This window comes from Herpailurus yagouaroundi, unplaced genomic scaffold, assembly GCF_014898765.1.
Source record: "Herpailurus yagouaroundi ecotype Mexico unplaced genomic scaffold, PumYag 100, whole genome shotgun sequence".
Classification (NCBI taxonomy): domain Eukaryota; kingdom Metazoa; phylum Chordata; class Mammalia; order Carnivora; family Felidae; genus Herpailurus; species Herpailurus yagouaroundi.
In genome coordinates this window covers 71,316,373-71,343,304 of record NW_024412391.1, presented here as the reverse complement: position 1 = coordinate 71,343,304, position 26,932 = coordinate 71,316,373, and the positions used below count along the sequence as shown (strand labels likewise).

Sequence of the window (26,932 nt, the reverse complement as noted above, 5' to 3'; positions counted from 1 at the left end):
GAACGTGAGCAGGTGAGGTACAGAGAGAGAGGGAGACAGAGTCCGAGGCAGGCTCCAGGCCCTGAGCTGTCAGCACAGAGCCGTGTGTGAGGCTAGAACCCATAAACTGCAAAACCATGTCCTGAGCTGAAGTCAGGCACTTAAGCCACCCAGGTGCCCGAGGTCCGCACATTTTTTAAAGTAATGAAATATTAATTGTCTTGGCTTTTTGTTTGTGCGTGTGTGTGTGTGTGTGTGTGTGTGTGAGGTGCTGTGTTATCACAAGTCACTGATACCCATGTTTCTCAGAATTTCTTCATGGATACCCTTCCTTTCAGTAGATCATACACTACCTGCTGGTAATGACATGATGGACTGTTTAGTGAGACTCTATAATTTTGAAGATGAGGAATTTGAGATCTGGGAATCCAAGTTCATTGACTTGGTTAAGGTCATGCAATTTTCAAGCAGAAGTGGAACTATCCTTCCATGCTGCTTCTGAAATTTCAAAGCAGTTTTAGAGGGATTTTTGTGTTTGTCCTCCTGTTCGTGCAAATCATTCTTTGATTTGCAGTACTTAGAATTTGTAGATAAGTAATTTGAGGTTTTGTCCATACTCTTCCTTTTGTACCTGCAACAAATTTGATTTTCCACTGTTATTTTTAAGGTGGTGGTGTGGGAGGCAGAATAATGGTCCATAAATGGTCTACATCCTTATTCCTGGGACTTATGACTATATTGTATTATACAGCAAAGGGAAATTAAGGTTTCAGGTGGAAGTAACATCGCAAATCATTTGACCTTCAACTAGTAGAGTATGCCGGGTGATCCAGGTGAGCCAAATATTCCGAGTTATCCAGGTGACCCCAATGTAATCACAGAGTACTTAAATGTGGAAAAGGGACGCAGGGAAATCAGTGTCAAAGTGATGGAGCGTGAGAGCAGACTGACCAGGGCTTACTGTGGACAATGGAAGAAGGAAGCCATCTCCAAAAAAATAGTGGCAGCCTCCAGAATGAAACTTCGCTCTGGTACCACTTTGCTTTTAGCCCCGTGAGACCTGTTGCGGCCTTCTCACCTCCAAAACGGTAAGATAAAACTTTTGTTTTGAAGCACTTGGTTGGTTGTGGTTGGTTACAGCGACTATAGGAATCCGATACCGGTGGAAATTCTTCTTAGCTGTTAGAATCTGGTTGAGGGAAAATGGCCTACGAATGAAGCCTTGCCGAGGTCTCTTTTCCACTTGGGCTTTTAGTCGTTTTTTTACAACCCACACTTCAGTTGGTGGATGCAGAGTGAGGAGGTTTCAGTTGTATTTTCATTGTAGAGGAAAGAGGGGTCCAGGAAGTACTGGCACCGTTTTCTGCCTGAACAGGGTTAATTTCAGACAGCTGGGATTGTAGTTTTCTTAGTCTTCAGATATTTGGAGTATGAAGACTGCAGGGTCATGGAGTTCTCAAGTAACAACCAACTAGGCTTAGATAAGTTCTCCATGATGTGCCATCGGATCATCCCTGTAACTTTCATTCTTTGGTTTATGCAGTGAAGATAATAACATGTCCGTTGTTTTGCAACTAAACTGCACACTCCATGTGCAATGCCTTGTACAAAAAGGTAGTAAACATTTTAAAACCACAAATATTGTTATACAAATTGTTCTCAGAGAAGCCAGTGTATTCTAGATGCATATGCTCTCTAAAAAAGAAAACAAAAAGTCATTTGTATTGCAGTCAATTTTTCTCTCTTGAGTTCCTGATTACTAAAATGATGGGGAAAACTATGCTTTAACCTTTTTTTTTTTAACCATCCTTATAGTTATTTTTTTTTTCCCTTCACGTATTCACAATAACAATATAGATTGTAGCATCTTTATTTGTACTCTATAAAGTACTATCTCTAGGCACGCCTGGGTGGAACGGTCGGTTAAGCATCTGACTTCGGCTGAGGGCATGATCTGTTGGTGTGTGAGTTCGAGCCCCATGTCAGGCTCTGTGCTGACAGATAAGAGCCTGGAGTGTGCTCCCTCTCTGTTCCTCGCCTGCTTGCACTCTGTCTCTCTCTTTCTCAAAAATAAAATGAAAAGAAAATTAAAAAAACTCTCGATATATTAGTCTTTTTACTCTTAGTACAGACAAATCAAATCAATCCTGATTGAAAGAATTATTAAGGGGTACAATTAAATACTCCAATATGGCTTTGCTTTAAGTTCTCATTTTTGGAAACCAGTCTTCAGATGTCAATAGTGACGATGATAAAATCGGTTTTCTTATTGATGTTTACTTGAATAAAGTTCTTGCTGGAGTGATTCCCAGCCGGTGTCAATACATTATCCAACCTTCACAATAAGCAGTGTGTAATAAATAACTTAAATTTGGCTCACCAGAGCGCATATATTTCCTAGCATAATTTCCATTAAGGAAAAAACAAAAGAGTTGGTTTTGGCAGATTTCTGATGACTCCGTAGGTTTGTCTCTTCTATTCCTGAGATTGGTTTTTTGTTTTTTTGTTTTTTTGTTGTTTTTTTTTTTTTTTTTTTGTATCCAGGAGGTTGAAGAGATTGCTTTTCTCATCTAGTGCTACGTTCAATGTGGCATCTCTAAAACTATAATTACTAGTAGGAGCATTGTTGTATCTTGGACATGTTTGATTAAGTGTAGAGATTGTATAAATGAAGCAGCCTCGCAAAAGGATGGAAAATGAAAGTCATGGTCATGGGCAAGAAATCCTACTACTTCTAATCATAGTGATTACATTGTCTTAATTAAACATACTATTTTCTTCATATTTGTTGTAATTTTTACTAGGATTCTGATAAAACCACAAACATTTGCTAAGCAGCTGTGTTTTTCTTTCTTTCTTTTTTTTTTCCAACTATTCTAAATACATGCCTGGGTGTATGAAAGAATACAAATCTGAAGGTGGGGCATAATGTGTAAGGAGATGAGCCAGTTCCTGGCCCTTGGTGCTTGCTGTTCCTGTCACATGTGCCCATGTTTGGGGCTGGTGGTGGGGTGGGAGGGAGGCACAATGTATTTGTAAGTGTTGGAAATAGGTGTTCTGAGGTACTTAGGTAGATCTTAATCTAGATCAAGCCTAGTCATGCTTTCTAAGTTCTAAAGTCTTACTCAGTTGGATAAACATGTGTTAACCTGGCAGAGGACAGAGGGATGGGCAAAGGTGAATTGCTGATAGTTCAGGACATTTCCATCCAGGGAAGGGAAATTTGGTTTCGGCACAATTAGGTTATAACAAGTCAGGTGGCATGTCTAATTCCAGGCAGGAATAAGGGTAGTTCAAACTGAGTCTACCTCGACGAGACAGTCAAAGGCTTTTTTGGAAACATTGGCTAGATTTCCAGTTGGGCTTCTGTGATGTGGTATTTATCATATGCTCACCTGGAATAGCAAATAAGAATGATGATGTTCAGTTGAGCTCACTAATGTCCAGGACAAAAATCCGTAGCTAGTTAATAAGGAAGAATGAAGGAATGAATACCATTAGGACAAATAGTTTCTGCCATATGTCCCAAGAAATGACTGGGTTACTGCTGATACACCGTAATGAATTTAAATGAGTTTTTTCATAAAGACTCAGAAAAATAGGTAAAATTCATGTATGGTTCATGGTTTTTTTTTATCTCTACTGGAAACAGTTGGAAAGACTTAAAATATTGCAACAAAAGAAGAATTCCCTGATAGGAATATCAGTAACTTTGAAAGGCCACTTTTTATCATAAATACTAAAAAACAACTTTACAGGAAATGTGGTACAGTGCAAAGAGGGTAAGATGATGTGTAATACTGAAACGCTACCTATGTCAAGCCACCAATACTAGCCCGTCTTACAGTTTGGAAAATTCAGACCATTACTACAAAGTCAATAGTAACTGGTTCAGCTGAGGCCAAAGTGGATTAAAAAATACTAGAAGGTATCTTGTGAGGGAGACGATTGAGGAATACTAAATCTACCAGAATCCCCAAATAAAGTTAACATATCAAAGTCGAGTGCTGAGAACATAAATCAATCTAGTGCTCTTGGTCTCACACATGACTAAGGAAAGTAATATTGTCCAAAAATCTGTGGAATGCTGAAGGCATGTACTCCATAGATGATTGGAGGCTGGTAGAAAGTTGATGATATTAGTAGAGCAACTACCTCTCCGGCCGCTAATGAAGAGTAGAGATCATGGGAGTACACGAATGTCTGCCTTTGAGGAATCTGGAAGCTCCGGTTCAGAACCCCTACCATCTCTTCCATTATTACTGAGGTAACTGCCTCTTGTTACTGAAAATGTTGCGATGTGAATAGTGAAATGATGTAAAACCCAATTCTGTTTGACACTTTCATGGTATTGCTTACCAGGGCAGGAAGATGACTCTTGTTCTCATTTTTCCTTAAAAACAACAACAAAAACAACAGTGGTAACAAAACACACAGTCGTATATTTGTGCCTAGTGGCACAGAAGTCTTGGGGAGATTGGGTATTAGATTTCTAATGAGAGTGAAAAGAGAAAAACATTCTGGAATATCCACAAGCGGTAACTATTTAAGATGCAGAGTGATGTTTCATGATCATGGTTACTTAAAATAATAAAAAAGGTGTATATGTCCTGTTGTATTCATTGTTACTGTAATTGGTATCCACCAATATTACTCAAACATAGGGAAGAGTAAGAACAACTTGAAAAGAATTTGGCTTTCTTGGCCAAACCTTACAAAACTAAACAGTCAGATCCAGTAAAGGTAACATTAACCATGAAAGTACATAGGAAATTAAAGAAAAAAAGCAAATACTGGCATTTCACAAAGTGAAATCAATTACATATGGATATATAATTCCATTACTAAATTTTTTACTGCAGGTTTTACTGTGAAATTGAACTAGAGTAAGAATACTTGGGAAGAAAGACTAAAGACTTTTAAGAAGTCCAGTAGTTGGGATATTTTTAAAGTTAAAAAAATAAAATTACAGAGAAAGAGGAGAAGAATAAAATATTCAAACCCATGGTTTAAAGATGTTGACCATGTCCTTTCAAGGATTGATCTTCTAAACATGTATTCAATGAGGCCAGTTCCCACAAACCAATATGACGCAAGTCAAACTCCAGGTTTTCCTAATAACAGCGAGGCAGGAAAGCGGTAACCATTTGAGCAAATTGTGTTTGCAAGCAAGGGCTCTAGTGTGATGAAAAAGCTCTCTATGTTAACTACATTATACAGTGTAATGATACGATGTAACCTCATTAATCATCTAAGGGAGAAAGATACACAAGTATGAAGTCAAAATCCTATCAATTATATGAAACCTATTTTTTTTTTTACATGACTTGCTGCGTGTAACCATCCAAATGAATGAAGTTTCAAAGGGAACTGTGCTAAGTTAGAAAACTTAATTAGTGGCTTCCTTGTGCATATAGTGTCTGTCTTAAACTCAGATTTAATTTTGAAATTCTGGGGTTGAATTAGAAAACTTGAATCCTAGTTCTCTTGAAATCTTACTGAGTTAATGGTAAAAACTGGAATAAATCCTTAGGGCATGTGAAAGACACCTAAGCCCCAGAGAAAAAATACTTCCAAGGAACTCTGAAAGCAAATGAAGTAGATTATGTGGATATAATTAAAATTTCACAAGAGCAATGATTCATTGCTAGGGTCAGTCTGATTACACTGAACAGTTATTTACGTTCTGGAGTTGCTACTAAAATCAAGTTTTCTATAAATAATACACTTTGATTTGAGAGGTTATATCCTCAAATCTGGAAAACAATATAAAATGGCACAGCTAGCCATAGAAGAGGCCCCTTTGACATTGGGGGTGGGGAGGAAAGTCGAGATTATTCCTTGGGAAATGTTTGCGTTTACAGCAACTGTAAAATTTGATAATACAATAACTCCCTTTTCCATTTATTTCACATACAAGTGTGGGTCTGTGTCACTTGATACATTGGCCTTAGATGAGAAGAGGGACACACAGGCTGATCAGACTCCTCAAGAAGATACTGGGGTTGCAAAAGGAATTGAAAGCGATTTCCAGAAAATACTTGGTCAGAAGTTGAGGTAAAGGGGTTGAAAAATTGGGATGACAGAAAGAATCAAAGGCAGGACTACCACTCATAGAGGATTTTTTTCTTTTCCCATTAAGTTTCCTTGAAGTGAGAAGGAGGATACAGAGGCTTAGTTTTTCTGTTTATCAGTGTTACTTTAAATCACTAACAACTTGAGTTTAGCACAAAATACATTAGTGAAACTGTTAACTTCACCACTTTATCTATTATTAATAGTTGATATTTTGAAGATAGTCATTCCGTGCCCGAACTCTGGGAAATAGGTATTTATGTTTCCGTATTACTTTGACCAAAACTTGAGAAGGTTCTAAAGTAGTCATGAAGGAATACAAAAGAATACTGGAGAAAGCCATTCTAGAAAGGAGCATGACAATTTAATAGTTTCTAACTTTTTTCCCTCCAGGGATCTATCCATATTTCTCATTTGGTAGGAACACAATGGCTTTGGAGTCACAATATAACTAACTAGTTCTTTGCACTAATTAACTCTATAATCTTGAGCCAATTTTTTTTGGGGGGGTCGCTGTCTGGAATGTATGTATCTAAAAAAATGGGAAAAGAAAATTCCAGACACGCCCTGGAGAACTTAGTCTTTGTTATATCATGACAGCGTTAAGATGGTGAAAACAAAATGTGGAGGGAGGGCCACGTGAATGGGTACACGGAAAGGAGAGTTTGAGAGGGTAGACACAGGACCTGAAACTGAGGATGGAATCAGAGTAAAGGAGGACTGAAGGAAAGTGTAATGGCCAAGAGTTTGGGATGATAGGCAACAAAGACTTACTCAAAAGTGAAAATGACAACTCAGAACAAAGTGGAACAGAAGTCTGAAAGCAGATACGTGAAATGCATATCCCAAGGCAAAGCTATTTTCAGTGACCCAGATGCACACTGCTGATCCAACACATTAAGGTCTGTTTCTGGAACTTTCTAAACGAAGATGATTACATTAGATTTTTCCATGGTAAACGAGATTGGAGTTAGTGTTGGGTTGCTTGATAATCTAGCAAGCCCAAGAAACCTTTTGATTCTCTAAACCTGATTAAACAGAGCATAGAAACATCTGTATATCCACAGAGATTTATCTTAGTTTAAATTAGGATAACCTACATTTATCAAAGAGTTTTGTTTATTGCAAGAAATGAAATTAAGTTATATGAGCTTTTATTACTGTGTAGACAAAATATTAGTGCACATAAAGCTCATAATAAAAAAATAGATTTTTAAAAGCATGTTAAAAACAGTTTTATTACGGAGGGATAACAGGTCACCATTTTCATGATTTGGGTCAGGCTTGAACAGTTCATAGCTTTTCTTTTACTACCTACCACTTAGGGACTTGGGGTTGACCTTTTCCCATGTGCTGTAATAATGAAAAGTATCTTAAGTTTCCTTTCCCAAGGTGGATTGTGTTCTTGCTTTGATGACAAAATTCCAGTGGGCTTCTGTTGTACCTGTGATCTCTTAAATGTATGTATCTTTACCTTTTATGTATTTAACTTGTCAAGGGTTTTTGTTCTGAAGGAGCTTTGGCCAAGAAGGCCCAGTCTTGCCTTATTTTTAATGTCCAAGCTTCTCCCATCCAAGCTCCCTCAGAGAGAGGGCCCCGCTATATGCTTTGCTCAAGAAAACACAAATAGATCCACTTTAGTAGATTGCTTCAACACTTGCATTGCATTTATTTACATATATTGTAATATATATAAACAGGCAAAAGAAAATACAATTTTAATTGAGGGCTAATAAAATTTTAATAAACTTTACTAAAACTTGGAGAAAAACGGGAAAAAATGATTTTAAGCAAACGATCCTCTTTTTCTTTGGTATTCCATACAAAGGAAAAAACTCCAGTCAAGACTATTTCTTGATTATCACTTTGCAATTATTAAAGTTAACTGAAATGCACCTTGTACAAGACAGAAAATTGATGTTCTGGAGAGAATGAGAATTTCATGCATTTTCTAAAACTTGGGGTCATTTTCTTATTTCCAAACATGAAAATACCGTTTCATAGAATTTGCCTTCACAAAAGAAAGGTGAAGATTACCTTGCCACTCTGTTTTGCTGGGTCTTATTATTGCTAATGAGTATGGATGACTTTATTTACATCTAATACTTATTTGAATTATTCAATCAAAGCTTTCCTTCAGATGCACGAAACTTTGTTGAAAATGAATCAGAGGACGGTCTGGTTTCTGTAAAAACAAAAAAGATAACGGGGACAGAGATTTTTCAGATGCCAGAGTGAAGGAAACAAAATGTTACAAAAGCACTTTAGAGAAGTGAAGAAGTTAATATTTTGTTTAGGAAACCTCAAGAAAGGGGAGTTAACACGTCCACATCGAACCTGCAATCCTCATAATTTCAGAAGAGAAAATACTATTGTCTCTCCTCTAATTCTATAATCCTGGTATTCCTATTGTTTGAGAAAGTAAATCGTCCCAAGACATGAACAGGATCCATTATTTTACCATTTACACTTCCTTTTCCATATCTTGTCTTCACTCAGAACATGGATTGTGTTGTTTTATTGCAATTTTAAGAGAAACTCAAGGGCTGGGGACTGTGGACTCTCTCTAACCAAATGAGGATTTTACTAACAACAATGAATATCAATACCAATAAAATGTCCTTAGGTTTACCCTTCTTACTAGATTCTGTAACATTTCTCACCAAGGGTAATTAATCCTCATTGAGATTTTGTTTTGAATCATAGACTGTTTTCGAAAAATAAGTTTACTGGGGCCCCTGGGTGGCTCAGTCAATTAAACATCGAACTCTTGATTTTGGCTAAGGTCATGATCTCCTGGTTGATGAGTTAAGCTCGTGTCTCCCTCTCTTCTCCTCCCCTGTTCATCATGTTCTTTATCTCTCAAAAAATAAACATTTAAAAAATAATTTTACCACAATTAAGTCATGATTTTCTTTTGGAACTTAATTTAAATGCTTTTAGCTCTTTATTTCTGTATACCTTGTTTTTTTGTTCCAACGTTCTATTTTTGAGATGGTTTCATGATGTTGAAGCTGTTGTGTGTCCTTAGGCAGAATCTTTGTGCCACTGCTACTAAGCAACCAGCTTTCTTGAAGTGACCCCCTTGCTCTACAAACAGAGGGCTTGGTAATAAAGGTAGCCTTTGATTTCTCAGCCTGCCTCTCCTAAATGTGAACTGGTGCTAGAGTGATGGGGGTGGAGTGTTCCCTACCTGCCATAGCTGAGGTAGGGCTTCCACTGTAAAAGTTAGGAGCCAGGTAAAGGAAGGGAGCTTCAGGCATCCACCTGTACTTGCGTGGAGGAGAGTATCCTCAACATGGAACTGGACAAGGTGGGAGGGGAATGACCAATGCAGTGGCAAGGTAGAAATAGTAGCTCCTAATTGGGAGTTGGGAGAGGGAGTCCTGTCTTCTTGTTTGTATCTGCGTAGAATTGAACTTGCTGAGCGGGGTTAGGAGAGAAAGGAGGTTTTGACTCAAAGGTCAGAGACTCACTGTTCACACCAAGATTGAGTAGATTGTCTTGAATGTCTGTCTATCCATTTGCTGATTCCCTTTCAAACTCCTTGTAGAGATTTTGAGTGGTTGTTTTCACCTGTAACGGTTATTAAACTAAGAAGAGGTCCCTGTATTACTATATTTTATGTGATTTGTGATAGACAAAAGAGGTGTATCTTTTTACAATTCTGGCCATCACTACGAATTTATCAGAGTGTTTAGACATTTAAATCCGATACAAATATTGGTATCTTGAAATGTAGGTATAGCATTTCTTGTATGTTGGTTTTCTCTCCTTACCCTTACTGTTTCTTCAGTCTACTGAGTTCATTGAACATTTATTTTTTAATTCTCCTTTGTGTTCCTGTTATAGTGTCCCTTTGCATAGTTCTTACAGCGATTGTCCAAAGGGATTATAATTATACACTTAGCCTTTCACATTCTGCTTAGAAACAATACTGGATTACTTCCAGTGGAAGTGGAAAGCTTAACACAATATATACTCCTTAGCTCTTTCCTTATACTGTACTTGTCATAGATTATCCCTACTTAACGTTGACATTTTCTCAGATAATGCTCAAGTTTGTCATTCAACCATCAAATAATATCTTAATGAACTCCAATACACATGAACTGTATCATATTTACCCAGTACTTAACATTTCTGTTGATACTTTTCCTTGATTCCTAATGATCCAAATTTATGTCTGTCCTTCGGGATGAAAACCTTCTAGTAGTGATTTTTTTTGGGGGGGGGGGCGGGAGGTCTTGTGGCAACAACTTCTCTTGGTTTCATTTCCTCTAAAAGTACCTGGTTTATCCTTTCCTCCTGAAGGCCATTTTCATTAGATCTAGAATTCTAGGCTAAAGGTTTTATCCACTCAGCACTTGAGAATTTGTCCTTGTTATTTCTGAAAGTAAAATTTTTCAACCTTCAAATTCTTACTCTCCAGCAATGATGGCAATTGTTTTTTCTGACTGCCTTGAAAGTGTTTTTTTTTTTTTTTTCCTTCTCTAATTTCTGGCACTTTTATTACACCTGATACACATTTCAAAGGGCTTATACTGTTTGGGGTTCATAAATTTCTGGACTGGGTAAGTTTGTGCTTTTTATAAAAATGGCGAAGTAGTCAGTATTTATTGAAAAAAATGTTTCCTGCCCTACATAGACTTTGCCCCCATTCCTTGTAGCGCCATTTGGTATTGTCTGATATGTTCCTTAAGCTCTGTGCATTTTGTTTCTAATGCGTTTCTAATGCGTCTGCTGTTTATATTTCTACTACTCTGTTTTCAGTTTTACTTAGTTATTTGTTCTATCCACTCTATTAAGCACATCCATTGGGGTTTTATTTGGAAAGTTGTTACTTTGCAGTTATAAAATTTTCTTTTGACCCTTATCTATATGTTCTATCTATTTTCCGAGCTTTGGCCCTTCATTCATTGCAAGAGTGATGGCGCTGACTTCCTGGAATGTTTTTTAACAAGTGCTTGAAAGTCTTAGTCAAATAATTCCAACATCTGTGTCATGTCCTTGGCATACACTGATTATTGTATCACATGCCTGCTGATACTTTGTTTGTCTTTGGTGTATGGAAAACTTTTTAAATGCATCTTGGACATCTTAAATGTTGTGTTACAAGACTGTAACAGCTTCTAAAACCTGCAAGTAATGTTTCTATTGTTTAGCAGCCTTGGCTTTAAGCCACACGCCTACCTAGCCATCTCTGGATTATGTTTTCAATATTGTTTTTGTTCCCAAAGTGTGCTACACACCAGAATGGTCTAGGAAGTGGGCAGTTGTCTGTCTCTTAGTTGGGTTCACAAGATCATTTGTCTACTTTTTAGGACCGATCCATGCATTCATGCATACCTTGATGTGCACAGGAGGGTGGATGATCCCAGGAGCTGATAACAACCATAAAGATTTTTTGTTAAGTTCTTTTTATTTGATCTCCATGATACTTTGCAATTCCCTACATGTGTCCCTTCTGCTCCTCCAGCTAGAATGCTGGTGCTTTATTTACCTTGTACTGCTGCACAGTCCCTATCCCTGTGCTAGCATCCAGTGCCAATGATCAGATGAACAGAAAGAGAAAAGATCAACAGAATTTTGCTACATGCATTGGGACTATAGTCAGAGAGGAAGGTTCACTTTGCTCGGAGTTGTAAATGACCATGGGTTCCCGTTGCCTTGATGTTGCTGCCAGGAAACCTCTTTTTCTATCTGAAGGCCTGAACTAGAAGGTGATCCTACAGTGCTCTGTGCATGTGCCAATGCCACCTTCCACTTGGCCAAGGGATCATGGAGGGAAAAACATACGGGTGACTTCTTCACTGATTCAGCGTAACCTCTATTTTTGCTCTTTTCTCCACAACTTCCTGTGACTATTGACTTTTTGGAGTTCACTGACGATTTGATACATTCTGTATGGGATTTTTAGCTTCATTGAATGGACTGACAGAGTGAAGTATGTTCACTCCATCTTGCCCAGAACCAGAATATTACTGATAATGGTTGGGGCATAAAAACAAATCATAATTTCTTTACAATTGAATAACCTAATATGATTTAGACATAAAGTTTTAGGTTATCAGATGGGATAGACTAAAATGCAGTCTTGAAAATCCTGGTGAATAGGTCATTCTCAAGGCTAGAGTAGATAATGGAACCCTAGTAACTTATATCCTTATCCTACGGTAAAGGAATAGTGACTTGGCTTTGATATTTTTTATGCCGATCTAAAGGGCAACTATCATACATTGTACACGTATCATACATCATACATTCATACATCATTGACCTCTGAAAACAATAAGTGTCTTCAGATGTGATTTATACGTATGAACAATATCAAGGAGAGTAAAGTTGGAGAAATACTCCCTTAGAATAGATCTTGCAAATGCTCATTTTTCTATATTTTTATAAAGTTCGCTAGCAAACACCTCTTGATACAGTTTCTAGATATCTTCCTGGAATATTTAAATGAAAATAGGTTTTTTTGTTTAGATACCAGTTGACAAGTATGGGAGTTAATTACAAACAATAGACTGTAATCTTTGCCCTTGATTTAATAATGTATTTTAAGACATGTTGTGACCTGTGATTGGGATGCCGTATGGAAGTATTGGTAGCTGGGTCAATCTCTCTTTCAAAACAGTGCTGTAAAAATGGTTTTGCACCGCATGCAGACTTACTAGAAGGCCGTTGTGTCATAACACAGAACATCGTAGCGTATGACTTCGTTTTAGAAAAGTGTTATCCTTTAATACATAAATAACACATTAAAAAGAAGTCCTATAATTATCTAACATAGAGCAGTAGTGGGTGATTTTAGAAACACACCATTAGATAAAAAACAATACACACCACCATATTCTTACACCATATTACCTAATGAAATGCAAGTCAAGATTTCAATGGATGTAAGTTCAAAATTGGGCACGATAAATTAGACTACATTTACAAAGTCCCAAAGTCCTTACTCTGGCTATATTTTAAAATTATTTTGTGCTGTGTCACCTGTTTCAACGACCATAAGTTATCCAGGAATCGCAAGATGCAAAAGGATCAAGCACAAACATTCACACTACTTACAATGCCAAAATACAACGCAGGAATGTTCTCCAAGCTCAAGAAAGCAAAATCCACTTTGATATTGAATATACAATCGCTTTGCTAGACCTTGTAAAAAGGAACAGTTTGTACATCAAATAATAAAAGTGGCTTGTTTTAATTAGGGGCATTATTTTAAAGTGTCTTGGCAAGCTGCTGGCAGTGTGTGTGTGCATGCACTAAAGAGATTACCAAAAGAAAGAAGTATTTTCATGATACAAATCCAATGCTCCCCCCTATAAGATCACTTCTTGTGGGATCTAGGCTCCATCCCAAGCCAAGGGTCAACTACCTAATGTGGAAACTGGCTTCTATCATCACTGCAACTCAGTCCATCGAGTGTACAGTAATAACCTAGAACAGACTTTTGGTGACCAAAGCAAAGAGAAAAGCCAAGTCTGAATTGTGATAGTTCTGCAAACGAGACATCTCACATTACCACAGACCTTTTATAGATGACTGCTGGAGTGTTTTTAATTATGACTCACATCAGTTCATCTTCCTGTGTTATCTTTGCTGAACATCAAATACATATTCATGGTATGTATATTTATGATTGCTTTGACCATCCGGTTATTCATTGGTAGGATAATCTAAGGTTTGGGTTTTACTGAGGGGTTTTTAGCATGGTTTCTGAATTTTAAGCAATTGAAACAGCATTCTGGATTTTGGTTTCTCATGAAAAAGCAAGTCCATTCCTTTGAATATGTTAGACTGTGTGTACTTGACACAGAAAAATCTCATTCAGAATCGAATTAAAAATATATTTTAGAGTCTGATGTGGTCACATTCAAATTAAATCTGATATCTAAAGGAAAAACTATGGAGAGTATTTGGTCAATGACTTGATATATTGTAAAGTAGGAGTGTGTGCGCGTGAGTGTGTATGCGTGTGTATGTGAGTGAGCATAATAAATTAGGTACCCAGACAAAAGTGTGATACTTAGGGTTGGTTGAGATGACTCCATGCGCATGAGTTATCCTCACATTCCCCCAATGAGCTCTGAGGTTTTACTAAAAATACCATATGTTTTATTAATGGAATATCTGCTTGAAGGTCCAAATTTAAATTTATATAGCATATATTACATTATACACACACACACATAATGCTTTCATGTTAAGATAAGCATTAAGTTGTGGTGGCAATCAAGTAAATACGCCTAGTAAAGAACAAAGTAATTGTTCATACTTCAAGACTGAGCCTTCCATCTGTTTCTAAATAGCCTCTGTTTCATTGTTAGCGAACACTTCATGTTCTATATCCAGTCTGTGTTTCCCCCCGCCCCCCACCACAGTCTTGCATCTGTTCAGTGCACTTGATCCGTTTATCTTTTGCCTAAAGCTTTACAATTACTTACACTTTACTCCATCTTTCCGCTGGCTTGCTTTCATACACTGTTGAACTGATTGGACAGCTAAGCAACTGTAAAAATGCCTCTTCCACCCCTATTTGAAACCTCAGTGTACCAAGCTAAGGACTGACACAATTTTAGTAAAATGGCTGTCCAAACATCAAAATTACAGGTCGTCAGAAATAAGTTGTGCAGGATTCTATCCAGATGGGTCTTTGTCAAAATACTGGAGATGGAATGTGGTGATAACATGACTCACATTTTCCTCAAGTTGGAATTTCTTTTCAAAATGAGTGACTGGTGAAACTCTCGATCCTATCAGACTTAAATACATGATATACCCACATGTATATCAACACTTACTACTTACATTCATATTATGATAGTCTAATCACACACATAGAAGGCAGTGCTATTCTAAAATTGCAGCTACGAAATAAAGCTGTGTGGTGTATCCTGAGGTTGCAGATAGAAGTACAAAGTACTGCCGTTGATGGTTAGCAGTGTTAAAAACAAAACAGAGGTGGTAACTTAAATTATAACTTCGATTGAATATTTCTGAAAATAAGAGTGTAATATTGGGTATCATCGTGGACACGTGGTTACAGCGAATCCTGCTTTCTTTAGGTATTCCTTTGATGTTGCCTCAAACGCACAGTAAACCTGGAGGAATTTTTCCTAAAGCTCAAGATGTCACTGTAACAGAAAAAAAAAAATGAAAGTCATGAGGTTGTTACTGCAAAATACTGAGGCATTCTTTACAAACAAAGACAAATGGCTAGCACACATCAAGTGCCCCTTCCTCCTTTACCTATCGCCTTCAGGTGTAGCTGACAGTGTGAGAAGGCTTAGTATTGCTTCAGAGTTTCTGATGGTATTGGTGAGACTGGCTGACGAAGTATAGGTCTTTTTCCACCAACTGAATTCGACAATCATGTGAAGCTATTGTCAGCATCTTCAAGCATAGCTTCATAACAACAAGGAATCCCGTGGAGAGAAATACTGAACACACCAACCCTCACAAATACTGTTCCTGATCATTGTCTCTACTGATAAAAACTGAACTACCTGATAATCAGAAGCACATGGTTAAACTTGACAATCTAATAAACATTTTTATTTAACTACTCTAGGTGCATTTAATCAATCTGATTTTAGAATTGAGAAGAGCTCAGTTTTGCCAAAGATACTTTCCTTGGCGTTGTGTGCAAGTCAAAGATTATTTTCACTTGGACTAAATGACCATATATTACATTTTATGTTCCTCAAAGTACCAAACAAAACTTAAAAATATATAAAAAAAAAAAAAAAAGGAAAAGTAGAGTAATATGTTCTTAGGCCAACTGCCCATTCCTCTTCACTATTAAGTATGACAAATTTTTCCTCCATGCCAGATGTCCTGGAAATTAGGAATCCGTGTCCTTGTTAGGTTTTCCTGATTTCCTCAAGCCCTGATAAAGAAACTGAAAAGAGTGTCTGTGCATACATAAACTTAAACAGAAATATTTAAATGTTGCTTAGGCTTTAATTGGTTTGGGTAGGACTTCTCAAATCCTGGATGCCTGTTTGACTTGGTAATCAGAGAAGTATGTGCTAATTCAGCACATCTCTCATGTGAATGTTTTGCAGTTAATCTTAATTCTTAAACATACTGCAGCTCCAGAGAGCAGAAACTTCTGTCCTCTTGAATGACGATAGCTATGTATGGATGTAGTCAGACTGAATTTCTAGTTCTATTCCGTAACCATAAACAGGTATCCTCATTAAACCATAGTTACCCCAAATTTGGTATTTTCCGACCTGTAATGAATAAACTATACATAGAATAGTTGGAGCTTGTGTCGAAATGTCCACAAAATCTCATAGGTGCATTTCATAGGCGTGTTTGTGTTGGTGAACTATAAAAGCCTAGACGCTGCACCATGTGACCCCATAGCATAAGGGGTTCAAAAATGAAGTTACCATCCTAATTCATGACATTGACTATAAATCCTTAGTTTTTTCCTGGAGAGGAGGTTGAGGGAAATAAAGGTTTAAGTAGAGGCAATGAAACATGTTCCCCATCACTAACATCATTGATAGGGCTGTAGATTGAAGGCTACAAAACTATGGAGTCGGGGGGCTCTGGGATTGCTGATAAGAAGGAAATGCAAAAGGGCTCCTGCTGTTACTTGAGTCTCCTACGTGAAGTTGGAATCCTGTTCTTTGCACTGTGTTACCTTTGATTGTTAAGGCAGCATAGCCGTGTTGGTTAATTTGCAAACACTCGGGCCAATGTACTTAGTAACTTCATGACTGTGGGTCTAGCCTACAACTTGTCTGTGTTGCTTATCTTTAAAAATGGGGTGAAAACAATAGTACCTAATCATAAGGTTATTTTGGACATCAGTTAAAATGTATAAAACATTTAGTGCCAGGAAGCTAGGAATTAGTACGTAACTGGTTCTTAATGTTCACATCTTTGGGAACTTGTCTCCTCTGTTTTCTAACAGACATGTTGCATTTGCTGATGACCTACTGAGAAAGGGAGAGAACAAGGGAAGGAGGGGGAGAGGGGGAAAGAGGCAAGGAGGAAGAGAGAGAGGAGAGGGAGAGAAAGAATGAACACAAAGTCTTTGTGAAAACAATTGATGAACTTGTTGGAATCTATAGTATGATCCTGATCCTTATCAAAGGGTCAGGATATAACACGTTGGCCTTCTTTATAATACGAAATCATGAACTGGAAGATGCCTATAGTTATTTCTTAATTTGTTTTACAAATTTTAGCCTGGATCCATCACCAAAATGTTACTTCAATAGTATGACTGATAATGACAAAATCATTACGAATCAGTGTGTTTTTTTAAATCCATTTTATGACAAAATTCACTTTGGAGTAAAAGACATGGTTTCTCTAGGAAAAAAAAAAAACCTGGATGTATACCATAAGTCTAAGGTGTGTGTGTGTGCGTGCGCATTTGATTATTTAGAAGTTTTGTGAACTTACTGTATTGTATCTTTGTACCTCAAGCTAAGAACCTCTGCATAGAGATCACCTCATGACAATTCCATTACAAAAAATATCCAAACTACATAAAATACGTTACTTTTAAGATGTTAAATTTTAAGGGGCACCTGGGTGGCTCAGTCATTTAGCATCCAACTCTTGATTTGGGCTCAGGGAATGATCCCCGGGTCACGGGATCCAGCCCCACGTCAGGTTCTGCCTCAGCCCAGAGCCTCTTTGGGATTTTCTTTCCTCTTCCCTCTCGTCCTCCCCAGGGCTAGGGGTATATATCAGCTGTTTGAAGGTTACACGTATCTATCTGAAAAGAAAAAGAAACTACTTAGAATTGACTCTTACTCTCTAACGCCACATGCAAAAAATAGTCCTGACACATTGATGCATCAGGCAGAGGAGCCAGGGCACATGTATCCCTAGATGGAACTATTGATGACCTCCCCTCATATACTCCTGGTTCTAGAGTGCTTCCTTGGAGACCACCGTGTTTCTCCAGTGACTCAGCATATCTGCATCAGCATGAAAGAATGGACTAGAAAGCTGGGACAAGAAGGTGTTATTATCTTCTGTTTGCAGAGTGTAGCCAATAAGTTCAGATTGCTTTCACAGAATTGAGGACTAATTGGATCCACAAGGAGGGAAGAAAAAAAAAAAGACTACTGGGCTCCTTCTTAGGAAAAATAGAAAATCAGCAGTAACTGAGTAAATTAAGAATAAACTGCCAACTTTCCTGCTAAAATGGTCAATGCTAGTGCTTTCTAATCTCCAGTTACTGCTCCAAAATCTCTTTTCCTCAAATTAGAGAAAAGCACTGTGGGTCTGTGCCAATCATTCTGTTTTTCATCCAGTAGTGACCCCTCTTACCCTAACGCAAACTGATTTAGGCCAGGTACAAAAGCACACATACACAACACTGCACACCAGTCCCTGAAGACTTAACAGAAATACTGAAATGTTGTGTCCTATTTGCAGTGAACCAGAAGAGTTCTCTCATGGGTGATGTCTTCAAACAGACACCAGAGCACTTGCCACATGACTTTTCCAATGGGAGTCGTCTGAATCCTGAGCTAAAATAAAAATAAGCCCGAAATTTGGTGCCCACTAAGGGATAACAGCAGAGTGAGGTTACCAGATAGCCTCTTCCTCGATGGAGTTCTATTTGCCAAAAAAATAATATTCAATTTGCCACTTTCCCCTATGGTGTGGTAATCTCATTAGGAGACACGAAAAGAACCATTTTATGAGGAAGTTGAAGAAAATAATTGATCAAATGCATAGCCATATTATTATACAAACTGCAAGTTAAATTATTTTTGTCCTCAACCGTGAGGTAGACTGGCATAGAATTGAACTTATTTTTTTCATTTCACATGAATTCAAATGAATCACCCTGGTATCCGTGATGAAGCATGTTTCAGTATGTAAAGGGGAGAGGAACACGTCTATTTGAGCGATTAGAGTCAAGGGGCTGAAACTGCTAACAAAGAAAATTACCTCCTTGCCTTATTGTAACCGCAACTGGCAGAAGCAGAGGGATTTTTTTCCCCTTTCACTTGTTTAAAAATTAGAGCCTGTTCTCTTCTGACAGAATAGCTAATAGGCTGCCATTGGGTTTATCACACATACATGCTGTCCCCTGGTGTTGTACCTACGATACATTCCTGAAGTCTCAGCAGCATGATTGGGAACAGCACACTGGAACTCACATTGAGACAGTTTATACATCAAGCAAACAGATCCTATGCATCACACATAAAAACCCCCGACTGTGTGTAGGCAGGAAGGAAAGCAAACAAATTCTGTTTTCACTCATTTGCACATTACATTACCATAAGTTTTACCCTTTCCAAATAATCTGCAGATGGAAAATTAGGCAATGTGCTGCTGTAAATCACTGTTAGTGCTGGGGTGATGGCAGGAGAAAACAGTTAAGGGATTCATTTTTCTTCCAAGAAAATCATACTTTTCAAATCCATCAGAATCCCAGCCAAAGGATTACTTCTTATCTGGCTGTAACAAAGGCTCTCTGCACCAGTCTTGAATGTAAAAAGAAACCACCTCATTGCACTAAATAGTACCCTGCACTCCAAGGTCAGCTCTGTCGCCTGGCTTTGCAAGAGGCAGTGTGCTTGTGTTTGCACAAGGGCGAAATCAACCTCACACCCGGATGTACTTAGGGCTTTTACGCTTCCTGCCTGAACAGTTTCTAAGAGAGTCTGAGAGCTCTAAAGTTTAGGTCTTTATTGGCCCTTCTGGTGGTGCCCATTTTCTGGATTGGTGGATTGGATGTGACAGAGGCAAACTTAGAATTTATGACCCTCTATCTCCCCAGAGGAGGTCCTTCTAGGAGCCTAGGGAGTCATGCATGTTACAAAGAAGGGTGAGGACCGGAGAAACAGGGCAAGCTCGGACTCCCTGAGCCTAGAGTTCACATTGCTGCCGCACAGGTCCACGTGATAGGACTATTTCGGATGGGCTCAGAGTCCTGAAACTCTCCAGTGCAACTTCCCACCAGCCTGCCACCCCTACGGTGCCATAAGGATCCTGCTGACTTACTGACAATAGCGAAAGTATGGAAAGAGGCCAAATGTCCATCAAATGATGAATAGATAAAGATGATGTGGTGTATATATATACAGTGGAATATTACTCGGCAATCAAAAAGAATGAAGTCCTGTCATTTGCAACAAGATGGCTGGACCTATGGTGTATTATGCTAAGCAAAATTAGAGAAAGGCAAACATATGACTTGACTCATATAATCTAAAAAGAGGGAGGGGCACAAAACATAAGAGACTCTTAAATACAGAGAGTTTGTTCTCTGTATTTAAGTGGGGGATGGGGGTATTGGTGGGGTATTGGGATGGGGGATGGGCTAAATGGGCAAAGGGCATTAAGGAGGACACTTGTTGGGATGAACATTTGGGTGTTACATGTAAGTGATGAATCACTAAATTCTATTCCGGGAATCATTATTACACTATATGTGAACTACCTTGGATTTAAATTAAAAAAAAAAAATTTTTTAAAGAGTAATCCTGCTGAAACTCTATATGTGTATGTGCACAGACCAGAATTCATTTTTCTTTGAATCCGTTCCATTCATTAAATGTATACATTTTCCAGTATTAGGAAGACAGAAAACGTCAGAATTTCCAAGGAGTGTCTTCTAAGGCATGAATCAGGGAAAATACTGAGTGGAAAAAGAAAAAAAAAAAAAAAAGACAAACGAGACTTCATGTTCCTAGTTGGGGAATTCAGAACAGGTATAAAAATGGTACCAGTATTCCAAGGTAACAGCTTATAAAGAGATAGCTTAGTTGCCGAGTGCATTGCAAAATGAAATGAGCTATGGCACTATCAACTGATGATTTCTTCTAGGAGGACACAGCTATTTGGTCTGACTTACGCTGAAGTTGTAAGGAGGTTGGAAACTTCAGTGCTTTTTTTCACCCTCTCACAGTCTAAAAATGGTTGGGGTCACACATTTGATTTGGCAGATAAGATTAATGATGTTGATTTTAGGTTTACTTTTTGGGAAACTAAGAATCCCGGCAGCCAGCAGCCACCAATTCTTCCAGAATATGTAAAGCCAAGAGAAGAATTTTCAGGTGGGAAAATACTGAAGTTTTAGAAACTCCTATTCAGCATAGATGCGGCAATAACTCCTTGTTATTAACTACTTTTTGAAGCAAGCTGAAATTCACTTTCATGTATTTTCAAGCTTCACTAAAAGATACCCTGGGGTTTGGCCAAGGATACATACAGGAGGTGCCAATCAGATATTCTTTTTAATGGAGATTCTTAGGCTTGCTTGCTGGTAACTTATCTGTAACATATGCACATAAATGTTCAATCCAAGCAACAGACTATCACCAAGACCCAGAATTATTTTTTGTGCCTCCTTCCAACCCATAATACCATCCCTTCCCTCAATGCTATCTAGATTTGCAGCACAAGAAATCAGTTTGCCCTGTTTTGACTTTTATGTAAATAGAATTATTACTAGTAACTTTTGTATTTGATTCCTGTTATGCCACATTTTGTGGGTAAGGTTTATCCATGATGTTGTATTTAACAGTAGTTTTATTGGATATGGTTCTCTTCTGTGACTATTCCACAGTTCTTTTATCCAATTCTACTGTTGATAAATAGTGGGTTAATTTCAGTCAAATTTGACAAATGATGCCACTATGGATTTTCCTGTGATGAAATGTATTTCTCTTGAGCCTATATTATACGTGGAAATTTAGGTCATGGTGATTATGTCTATTCAACCTTAGTAGATATTACCATAATAGTCTTTAAACATGGAAGTAAAATTTACACTCCTTCCACCAGCGTGGGAAAGTTCCAATTTCTCTGTATCGTTGCTAACACTTGGTATCTTTTTTGTTTTAGCCATTCTGGAACGGTGCAGTGATAATGGTGCTTCTCTACTTTAGTTACTAAGTTTTTAATTGTATTTTCTGGGAAGGAGACCAGTTTTGGAGTTGGTCTGCCAGATGTACAGAGTGGCCAGGGCAGGAGGGATGGGGAACAGTCCCCGATGAGAAATCACCCTCACCAGGCAGTAGCCATGTTGCCAAGGAAAGAATGTATGACACGGGTACAGAGCTGGGCACTTGTGAGGCACGAGTGCACAGCACAGGAAGGAGGTGAGATCTCTGCAGTCAAGTAGGTAGCTGGGGGAGGCATGGGGAGGTCAGAGGAAGTGCAGCAGGCACAATAAGAAGCAGGTGGGGTTATGGAAGTTGCAGAAGAACTCCCACCTGAAGGTTAAACAAAACCTTAGTGCCTCACCACCCCTCCTACTGCTCAGTTAGCCAGCCATCGTGCACCTGCCAGGACCGTGACCTTCAAGGTAAGACTGTATTTGAGCAGCCCAGTGAGCACTGCTGCTGAGCTGGGGAGTACCGCCTCTGCTGTGCATTGATGATGCCACTCTCCCACTCCAGGCCAGAGATGGTGCCCTGACACCAGACTTCAGGATCAAATCTGCCAGGCCAACGTACAGGTAATCTCTGAAGGAGAGCATGCAGGAGCTTACTGTAAGTCAGATTCAGGGAGTCCAACACGTTTCCCTACCGATAGTTCTTGCCCTTTTTTCACTGGAGGGTAGACTTTCTCATTGAGGTTTCTGAAAGTCTTGTGCCCATCTGTGAAAAAGCTGAGCTTGTCCTCTTGGGCAATGACCTCCTTGAATAGTTGATGATGACAGTTGAGACCTACCACATGTAGCATCCCCTTGTCCATGCAGTTGGAAGGACTGTTACTGGGGAGAACCACCTGTCTCCCATGGGCCACAAGTCTGCTCAGGATGGCAAAGATTTCTTCCTTTCTCAAGATGAATTTCTCCATGTTGCACTGGACCCACTGGTATAGGAGACCCTTTTTGGAACATGTCAACCAACCTCGATCACTTCCTTATAGAGACCCACTTGGACACACTCCATGTCCTGGGCCAGGAAATGGTCCATCATGCAGGAGACCAGTGCCATCTTTGGCGGCAGGAAGATGTCCGTGAACTGCCGGATAGAGGGACTTTGGCTATAGTGCAGTGGGGTATGCTGGGTACCCCCATATCACTTTTTGGTCCCGCACAGTTGGAGGCCCTGGAGGTTGTCCTTATTTGCACATAATGGAAGGCCTCTGTCTTCATCAGGAGGCTCTCAGGAATGTTTTAGGGTACGTGGATAGCAGAGTTTGGGTTGTAGTCAAGCATCTGAATCCCTGCTGGGTACTTGTAGTACTCAGTCAGGATGTCCTTTCTTGCACTGAATGTCCCCCAGTGTTGTTGCTCGGTGTACTGTGCCAGCGTGTAGTTGTGGTGGAAACTGTAGACTTCTGCATCACTCAGGCTGAGCTTGGTGTTGCTGTAGATGGCTGCGGGCTACAGAAGACTGACGACCTGGGAGAGGCAGTGGGAGGCACTGCAGGAGAAGTCTCGCGTGTCCTCGTGAAGAGCTTACAAATGTGTGTCAGGCTTGGTGCTTCTTGCAGGCGCAGAGCATGCACTGCCCAGGCAGAGGGTTCTAGACTGAGGAGGCTGCAGCCATGACTGGAGGCAAAGAGAAGGCAGCTGCCAAAACCCCACATGTGGCATTCCCACCGAGAGCCACCAGGGTGGCTGGGTGGTGAAGCCCGTCCACCCCTCTAACTTCCGGCATCTCTGTGGTTTGCACTTACATTTACATAACCAGTGAGAATGAACATCTTCTTTATATTTATTACCCGTTTGGATATGTTTTTGTTGAAGTGATTTTTTTCAAGGTAAATTTTCTTTTGGCCTTTTGGTTTTTAAGATTTGTGGAAGTTTACATGTGTGTGTGTGTGTGTGTGTGTGTGTGTGTATACATAGATGTACATCTATATATGTATATATATATTTACATACACATATTCTTTGAGACTTCTTTTTAGTAATATGCCCTATGAACATTTTTGTTTACCGGATGTCTTGCTTTTTCATTTTCTTACTGATGATTTTTGATGAATTGATGAATTGAAATACTTAATTTTTATAAAAAATTTTAGGTATTTGATTTTGAGAGAGACAGAGCATGAGTGGGGACAGGCAGAGAGAGCGAAGGAGACACAAAATCTAAAGCAGGCTCCAGGCTCTGAGCCGTCAGCCCAAGAGCCTAACATGGGGGTCGAACGCACAAACTAGGAGATTATGGCCTGAGCTGAAGTCAGATGCTTAACCGACCGAGCCACCCATGTGCCCCTGAAATACTTAATTTTTAATACAAGTCTTATTTATTTTGCTTTTTGGGTAAACTTGATATCCTATTTAAGAAATCATTACGTATTCCTGAAGTTATAAAATTATTCTTCTATGTTCTCATCAATTGCACTTTTTTAGATTTACGTATTTTGACACCTAAGAGAGAGAAAGGAGACAGAGTGAGACCATGTGTGAGAGCGTGCAAGCAGAGGAGGAACAGGGAGAGAGAGATAGAATCCCAAGCAGGTTCTGGGCTATCAATACGGACCCCACCCTGAGGCTCCATCCCATGAACCGTGAGATCATGATCGGAGCCAAAACGAAGAGTTGGACACTAAACCACTTGAGCCACCCAGGCGCCTCCAGCTGTATGTTTTGAAATAAATTCTTCATCAAGAGAAGAGACAACATGATAATAATAAAAGCATTACTAGTAAGATCACATACAATTAAGAAGCAGTTAACCTCCTTCATAGATTTAAAACTTGAATGTAGCAATGTAGAAATGAGGAAATGTTGACAGAAAATTACACGATTAAAAAAATATACGGTGATTTTATGTATAAAAAGGCATTTTTTAAATCAGTGGGGATACAAAAATCCTTTAACGAAGTATGTTTCCACATTGAGAGTGCACTAGGAGAAAATAAGGTGTATACCCTCCCTTATTTTTTTGCTCAAAAGTAATATTCCATGGGCTCCTGGGAGCTCAGTTGAGTGACTGCCTGTTGGTTTCAGCTCAGGTCACAGTCTCACAGTTCTGAAACTGAGTTCCTTGTTGGGCTCCTTGTCGGGCCATGGAACCTGCTTATGATTCTCTACCTCTCTGTTTCTCCCCTCCACTTCTCCCTCCCTCCCTCTCTCTCTCTTTCAAAAAAAAAAAAAGATTCCAGATTAATCAAAAATTTAAAGATAAATCATAAAGTACTGGAAAGATTTTTTTTTTCTTACGGTGACACTTGAGGGAGTAAACATGTCTCTAGACTTAACTACTGAACAGATATTTTTTAGTGTAGACTTGACAATTTTTAAGTATGTGAATATATCTTCAAAAAGTATAATATTTTTCATTTTCGTAATGTTCGAAAAATCAGCGTGTGTATTTGCAATCAATGAGGAACATAAAGGATTCCTCCATTATAAAAACTCCCTAATCACCAGGAAAAACAAAGATACCCATTTCAAGTAAATAGAATGTGGCATGTGTGTTCAAGGGCTACAGGTCTGTACTTCACAGAAGGAAAAATGCCACCAGCCAAAACCATATAGACATATGGACAACCTGACATACAGTGAAAAACATTTATATTGAATCAATGAAATATGCGTGTGTTTGTGTGTGTGGATGCCATGGTTTCAGGAAGAAATCATTTCCTATGAACAGAAATTTAAACAGAGTACGTTTTGTCAATAACTATTGAAATTGAAAACTCACATACATGTTAACCCACCAAGTCCAACCTAAGTCATTTTTTTCTATTATACTTCCATGGAAAGTTAATAAAAAAAAACAATTTCATTTACTTCATTTAGAATTTGGAAGCCAGCATTTTTTCCAGTAGAAAAATAGGTACATAAAGGCATAATAAGACACCCACATACTTATTTTCATACTGGAAACTGTATCTAAGACAGCTTAAGTCAGCACATGGAAGAAAAAAGGAAACCGTATGTTTATTTGATTGATGTTTTGGCAAAAATACAATTATGGGGGCGCCTGGGTGGCTCAGTCGGTTGAGCGTCCGACTTCGGCTCGGGTCATGATCTCGCGGTCTGTGAGTTCGAGCCCCGCGTCGGGCTCTGGGCTGACAGCTCAGAGCCTGGAGCCTGCTTCTGATTCTCTGCTCCCCCTCTCTCTCCACCCCACCCCTGCTGTACTCTGTCTCTCTCTGTCTTTCAAAAATGAATAAACATTAAAAAAAATACAATTATGCATGAAGCATTTTTGGAGAAATTCACAAGAAACCAGAAACAAGTATACTTTGAGAGGTTGGTGGTATTTGGAATCTTTTGCTGTTCATTTTATAATCTTGTATACATTTTGAAATTTTTATATAAGCATATATTTTTATAATGAAAAAGAAAAAGTTTCATTTCTCTGAATTTCAGAAACTGAATCCTTCGCTAGACGTACTTCGTTACTATGCTGTTTTCATAACCGAGTTGGAAAAGATTACATCATTTTGTTAAAAAAAGGTGAAATTGGTGAAGCTACGCTTACAATTTCTGATTGCGTAGAGCTGGCAAAAATGAAAAAAAAATACTGAATTGAAAATTCGTAAACAGTACTGTTTCTGGATCTATTTGGTTTCAAATCCATTTACCATTTATAAGTGCCATGTCAATTAGGTCAATTATGCTCTCTGGTCATTTTCTCTTCTTTTTTTTTTAAATTTTATTGAGATAATTTTCCTGTATATTGTATTTACCTACAGGATTAAATGGAAGCATGAAGAAGCACTTTATTTTTATAGATACTTATCCTCAAGTATCTCTAGACAATTGTGCCAAGAAACAAAAAGAGGGTTAAATTTATGTCATGAACTGTATTGTATATTCATGACTTTTCTAGTTCTCTTCTCTATCTGCTAGAGTAAGACCTGGAATGGTCTTCAAAAATATTCTCACTTAGACATGTTGACTGGACAAGTTTTCTCAATTCTCTGACCTTAGAGGCGTCTGCTGGTCAGCAAGGTC

The 26,932-nt window shown here is 38.6% G+C and overlaps 1 long non-coding RNA gene across 1 annotated transcript; it reads left to right on the top strand.

The window, feature by feature from the left end:
- On the top strand, positions 1–24,602 carry LOC121028114 (uncharacterized). Its single transcript, XR_005789078.1, has 3 exons — positions 1–153; positions 24,195–24,199; positions 24,584–24,602. It is a non-coding gene; the product is annotated as an uncharacterized LOC121028114 (long non-coding RNA).
- The last annotated feature ends 2,330 nt before the right edge of the window (positions 24,603–26,932 follow it).